This window comes from Penaeus vannamei, chromosome 39 (assembly GCF_042767895.1).
Source record: "Penaeus vannamei isolate JL-2024 chromosome 39, ASM4276789v1, whole genome shotgun sequence".
NCBI lineage: Eukaryota > Metazoa > Arthropoda > Malacostraca > Decapoda > Penaeidae > Penaeus > Penaeus vannamei.
The window spans coordinates 15524361-15531860 of NC_091587.1; positions in this window are offsets into that span (position 1 = coordinate 15524361).

Genomic DNA, 7500 nt, shown 5'->3' on the forward strand with positions numbered 1-7500 from the left:
ATTCATGACTCTTGACCATTTCTCTATATTGTTTGAAACCCTCGGCTTACATTTACGCCATCACTTACGTCAGAGGTACACATTTTTTAGGAATATTTTCTTTAAATTGATACACGTGAAAACACAAATAAAAATGATAAAGATAAAATGAAAGGCATAGGAATTAAAACAGCAGAAAATGAAACGTGAGGTAAAAGAGAGAATAAACAAAGCGTGATATCTTTCCTTTGACAGTAATTGATAACGAAGTAAAATCGAGGCCGTAAAAGCCATCGAAATGTATAGAACACGAAAATTAATAACAGCTAATAAGATTATGTTAGTCATAATGTCTCGTTAGCAGTTCGTAGATAAAATGATAGAAAACCAAATAAAACTGGGAAACTGTGGTAAAAACAGTGAAACAATTCAAACTGAAAACTCAAAATCAAAAGACAAGCGACAGGCGTCGTCCAATCCTCTGGTACGGGCATCCAGAGAGCGGAGAGGACGAGATGCTGCATCCAAGACCACCTTACATTTTAATCCTTCATTTGAAGGATTGAAAATTTTATTTTCGTCCCACTCACCTGGCCCCATAGGTAGGTAGCCCAAGGCGTCCCCAGCGGGGATAGAACCTCGGACTATAAAAATCATCGTTGCAAGCAACGGCTGGGCCACCAGGGAGTCAGTCGAAAACAAAATTTTCGAAATTCCCGCGTTCCAATACTACGCAAGTAACCCCCCACCAACTCCCTCCCGCCGCTGCCTCCGATTGCGTGCCTCGTCATTCCATGTACCTCTACCGGACTATGAGATTAAGAGGGGAGGAGGGTGGGAAAAGAAGAGGGGCCAGGTGAGTGGGACGAAAATAAACATTTTCAATCCTTCAAATGAAGGATTTTCGTCCCACTCAGCTGGCCCCATAGGTAGGCTTAAAAAGAGGAGGAGGGAAATCGAATAGATGGGAAAAAAGGATATCAAAATCGAAGGTGTTATAACCTTTATCAACTAGACTGACATAACTCTTACTGAAAGTATAACTCCATGACAATAAAAGGGTAATTGGACATAAAGAATGCTACCTTGGCAACTAAAACCCTCTTAACATTAGGCTAAATGTCAATTAATTGAGATCTAAAGAGGAAGGAACAGACATGGCTACACATCGGCTATCACTAGTATAAGGTAGAAGATATTTGTTAACAAAAGAATGGCACGAAGCCCACTGGCCGGCCTTCTGAACCTTACTCATCCTAAAAGTACGCAAGAAAGCTAAATTAGCCGTATACTCACGCACTTGATGTGCAAGAGGAGAGTTCCCAGGATCGGGTAGATCAATAACCCGACTGAGTATGGACGCAACATGGGTTTTGGAACAGACCCTGTGGGAATATGGTCAAACCCACAGGTGCTTGGCATCCTGGACCTCAAATGAAGAAGAGCATTTATTTGACACTGTGGTGAAACCTTTCTACCACCCAGGGGCCGGATTCACTAACATACGATCGTAACGCATTTACCAGCGGCCATTTACCATTGCGTTTACCAGTCATGGCAAAGCGGGATTCACGAAGAAATGGTACTTTGGATATGCTGAGTTACAATCGTAAATCGACTCATTCTAATGGTAGCCAACAGAGGGCTCTGATAAAGCAATTCGACCAATCAGCGAGCGCTGTACATAATCTTTTAGGTTCATTCGGCCAATCACGTAGCATGTAAACAGAACTAGACACAGCGAGATTGTTTAAATAATCGTCAGAGCTAAAACACTATTTAAGCACATGTAGAAAAAATATATATATTTATTTTATTATATCCATCATGTTGGATATATATTTACTGTATAGATAGGAACCAATACAAACACTGTTATATTAATATATTATTGTTAACTCAAACCAAAGAGACAGTCCAAACAGCTTTTTAATTATATGTTTTCATCATTGCCAGTTTATATATCAGCAAGGTAGGTTTTTCTATAGCATTTGTAATAATTATGTCAGAGATTTTTTAAAAAGTTCACTTATTTATCGGTTCCATGCATTCTAGTATAATGTAGGCCTATAAGTTTACGAGAATTTGTGTGTATTTTGTTCTTGTTAGTTTCATGTGAAATTTGCTTTTCTTCACTATGTCCGCATTGTGATATCTGTTTGCCATCATATTAGTTACATCAGGTGTAAAAACAAACCTAAAACTTTGCTTAGATATTGAATTTTTGAAGAGATAACACGTGATGACATCGTCTTCCCAAAAGTTACCAGTGCTCTGGCCACTGGTAAAATTTACCATGGTAACTCCAATGGCAACTTCTTAGTGAATACCATCGCTGTTTGTTTACCATGGTAACTATAGTTACCAATGATTTTACCATCGTAAGTGCGTTAGTGAATCCGGGCCTGGGGCCGGATTCACTAACATACGATCGTAACGCATATACCAGCGGTCATTTACTTTTGCATTAACAGTCATGGCAAAGCGGGATTCACGAAGAAATGGTACTTTGGATATGCTGTTACAATCGTAAATCGACTCATTCTAATGGTAGCCAACAGAGGGCTCTAGTAAAGCAATTCCACCAATCAGCGAGCGCTATACATAATCTTTTAGGTTCCTTCCGCCAATCACGTAACATGTAAACAAAATTACATATAGCGAGATAGTTTTCAAAAATCTTCACAGCTAAAACACTATTTAAGCACATGAAAAAAAAATAATATATTTGTTTGATCATATCCATCACGTGGGATATATATTTACTGTATAGATAGGAACCAACACAAACACTTTTATTAATATATTGTTCATAAATATTATTATTAATATATTATTATTATTAGTCCAAACAGTTTATTTATTTATTTTTCATCATTGTTATCAAAAGTTTATTATCAAAATGCCGACAGACACAGAAATTGCTATACTCGTTTAGCGTTGTTATTGTCAGTTTATATATCAGCAAGGTAGTTTTTCTAAATAATTTGTAATAATTATGTCAGGGAATAATTCTTTAAGAGTTCACTCATTTATCGATTCCATGCATTCTAATATGATATAGGCCTATAATTTTACGAGAATTTGTCTGGATTTTATTCTTGCTAGTTTCATGTGAAATTTACATTTCTGCACTATGTCCGTATTGCCATGTGTGTTTGCCATCATATTAGTTACATCAGGTGTAAAAACAAACCCAAAACTTTGATTACATATTGATTTTTGATGAGATAACACGTGGTGACATCGTCTTCCAAGAAGTTACCAGTGCTCTGACCACTGGTAAATTTTACCATGGTAACTCGATGGCAAATTGTTAGTGAATACCACCGCTGTCTGGTTACCATGGTAACTAGAGTTACCAGTGATTTTACCATCGTAAGTGCGTTAGTGAATCCGGGCCCTGGTATACAGATTGGAGTCAATGTGATCCTGTCTTTCATTCTTTGCAATGAAGGACGGGACAGGAGCTAAAGAGACTTAAGCCATAAGAAATAATGCCTTATGAAAAAGATACAAAGGAGATGGATCCACCGAATATCTCTCAGACGAAAGGAGACCCAGTACCTTCTCCATTGACCAGGTAGGTAGAACTGAACGTCTCGGAGGACGCTACAGGAAGAAAGAGTGTTTCAGTAAATCCAACGAATGGTTGCCAACCATTACACCATATGCATAAAAAAGAGAATCTGCAACTGCTGTCATATAGCATGAAATAGAGGCAGAAAATAAGTCTTTGCAGTGAAAGAGATAAAAATCAAACTGTAAGATAAAGTTACTAGAAGTAGAAGTATTCCGAAATACTACAAATTCCAGAAAAAACCTTCTAAGCTGACTGGTACTGTCGAACTGTTGCCTGCCCTTGACATTTCAACATATCATTTGCTGTATCTTCTGAATGGCACTATAAGAAGGCGGCACGCAGAAACTCCAGGCGTGAAGCCGACGTGATTTCCAAAAGGTACCTAGGTTTATGAGGGCTGAGTCTGGAAGAGGAAGAGGTCTGCCAAGAATAAAATATTTTCCGAGAGGTGGAGAAAACTCCGTGAACGAGAGCTGCCCATTTGTTCAGACAATGTACTACTGAAATGCTGTCTGTTAGTACCAGAATGGCTCTGTTCCTCAATCCATATTCCCTTCGTCAGACAATGAGAACTACAAGTAGCTCCCGGTAGTTGATGTGGCGGCTTGCCATGTGGCTTGACTCCAATCCCCTTCCTTGGTGTCCACCGGAAGACCACCATTTGAGTCGTCGTCGAAGGCTCATGGAAAAGTGGGTTACTGTACCTCACATTTCCCGTGAAAAAACAACGTTTCCCTCCCAGACAAGCCGACCATGGTGTAGTCTGTCCAATGGAATAACCTCTGCAGCATAAATGAGGGAGCCTAAAAGGCTCTCCCACTGCTGGCACGTAATAGTCTTTGAGCAAAGAGTTCTGAATATTTTCCTCCAGCATCTCAGTCTGTTTGTATCTGACAGGATTAAAGACTCCGACTCTGTCTTCCAACTCATGCCGAGCCACTGAAGCTTCTGAGAGGGGACACAGCAGGATTTTTCTCTGTTGAAAGTAATCCCCATACAATCACCCCTGGATATTGTATTTTGGATTATCTGTAAACACTCCAAATTGATATGCTCAAGAGAAGCCAGTCGTCAAGGTACATGAGAACGTCTACCCCCATACAAGCCTGTTGCTTGTGTAAAGGAATCATGATCTTTGTAAATACTCTTGGTGCTATATTTATGTCAAAGGGTAGAACCTTGAACCTGTACAGGAAATCTTCTGCTGCAAATGCCAGATACTTTCAGAATCGGATCTCTATTGGTACATGCTAAAACGCATGTTTTAGATCCAGGGATGCTAGGAACATGCCCTTTTGTAGAAGTATCTGAACCTGTCGAAGTGATGTCATCTGAAATTATCGGGTCGCAATAAATTTGTTCAGCCCTGACAAGTCTAGTACTAGTCATGTATGTGAGGTCTTTCTTGGGAACCTTGAACAATCTGTTTAGGTAGACTGGTCCTGAAGTAATTTCTAGAAGTTCTGATATTCAATTCATAATTGAAGACCTCACCTTCACCAGATATGCAATCTTGTGTACGGGAGGAGGATGGTGGGACATCCACTCCCAGCACAGGCCCAACCCTGAGGCCAGGACTCATGCGAACCCAGAAGACGTCTCAGCACGCGAGAGTCATTTGATGATTCTTGATGGGATAGAGGAATGGGGCACAATGCCTCTTGTATGGGAAAGGAACGAGAACCAGATGAATTTGCCGTTTCCGATGACATGGAAGCAGAAGCCATACGAGAAGTACCTTGTGATGGTTCCCTCCTTGGTTCAGCCGTCCGAGATAAAGAAGGAAAACGCCCTCTCCGAGAAACAGTGGGTCTACGGCCCCTAATAGGTCTCACCCCTGTGAGGGGTAAACCTATTGCGAAGATAGGGGAAAGAGAAAGTTGAATCAGGCGAGGAACAGAAGCAACAAGAGTAGTAACCTCAGGCTCAGTTCCACAAGGAGAGGAATAAAAGGGAGCCAGTCTGAGCAAATGTGGCCTTACAGAGGAAAATTCCCTCATAATTACTGATGAAAGCAACCATATGCGTGAAGCAGTGGCATTCTGTATCAAAGTATATACCGAAGGTATCCACAATAAAGCAAGTCCATCCAAGATCTCAGCAATACAAACAAAGGCTGGGGAAGGATTCCACAGCTCTGGAGATATCCTAAAAATTAAGAGAACCTTAAAAAAGGGGCTTTCAGCTGTGTGTCTTGTCAGCGCATCTTCCTGTAGTAAAGAAGATGAGGGAGACGAGAAATAATGAGGAAACGACTCAGACTTTATCTTTAGTTCACATAAAAAACTTATCCAAGGAAGCAAAGTGAGAATCACCATTCCACTAAATTCTGGTAACTGATAAAGGCATAAACGTACATGAAGGCGGGGCTGAATCCTTCACAGCGCTCGAGGCCCAGAAATCATGTAAGCCATGTGAAACATCCCCTGAGAGAGAAGAATCGTCAAGATCAGTGTCCCATAACTTATGTCTATAAGAAGAACCTGTGACTCTTACGGAAGGTTCGTTCTCAGGGGGAGGATTCTCCTTCAAATGAAAATGCCCGAATAAAAATATTGGATACCTATGAGGGTACTAAATTGCCATCCATAACATATATCGAAACGCTATTAAATTACCGAGCTGGTCAGTGTCTAGCTTCCAGTCGTCATGGATTAAATACCAACCTCCGGACATACCGTCAGGTGGATAAATAGAGGAATAAGGTCCCTGGTCTAATGGATCCTCATCCTGGACTGTGAAGTCGATATCCTCCATCTCAGGACAATGTGGCTGTTGTTTGTCAGAAATATTGTGTTCACCTTGGTTTGTGTTGAGTATCCTGCTCCTGAGGACGACTAGCAATTAGTATTGTCTCTGAATAATGCCACTGGGGCAACTTCCTTATCGGAGGATCTTTTCCATCTCCTAAGGATCTCTGACGCTTGGTGTCGAAGGGGTAGGCGAGTGTGATTGTCTCTAGAAGCAGACTGGTCCCAAGAAGAACTGGACGTCTCGTGATGATCGAGCTCTTTACATACCTGATCCGTCTGAAGGGGGAGGGCTTGTTAGAGGTCCCTCCCCTGGCAATGTTTTCTCCATCTTAGCAAGAAACGTGTCCGTGATTGAGGTAAAAAGATGTTCCAAGGAAGACTGTAAAGTCTTGCTCTTACTGTAGGGAAGACGTCGACGGCCCAGGGATCTCTAGGCGTTGATGGTCTTCATCCCTCTCTAAACCATAGTCTGAGAGCGAATGTCTTGCTGTTCGTGACCGTTTTAAGTTCAGTATCTGAATCACATCTAAAGATTCACACGGCAAAAAGGCTGTCCCTGACATCCGAAAGGATTTTGCTGCATTACTAAATCGTTTCATCAGAAGCTTATATTCAGGCAAAGTCGAACTGGGTGGGCCAGTTGTGTGATCAAGTACAATCTGTAAACGTGGCAAACATGTTTCACACTTTGACGGGGCAAAGACGCGCTCCGATATACAGGGTGCATGGGATGTACAACCCGTGTGACCGTCGTCCTCTAATTTCGCTCGGCCTGATGATTCAGAGCACACTATAGAAGACTCCGAGCCCAAGTCCTCTGCATCAACCATCGTGGATCAGAGTTGGATATTGATACAAATCCACCACAAATCTCGTAGTATAAAAGGGGAAAAATAAAACTGTCACCTGAGAAAACATTACAAACCTATTGTACACCAGTAAAAGAACTAGCCCCATAAAACACCGGCAAAGTAACAAATAACTCGAATAAGATCATATAGATAATCATCATAGATGCACTTATACTTTAATGAGAACTGAACAAAAAAACTCATTCCCTAGAAAAGGAAAATGTCTCATACGGTCAAGGAGTCTCGTACATAACAGGTACCAAACAGAATTGTAGAGAAAATATACATGATGTACGCGTCATAATACAGTGTCTGTCATAAAAACAGTCCCGTT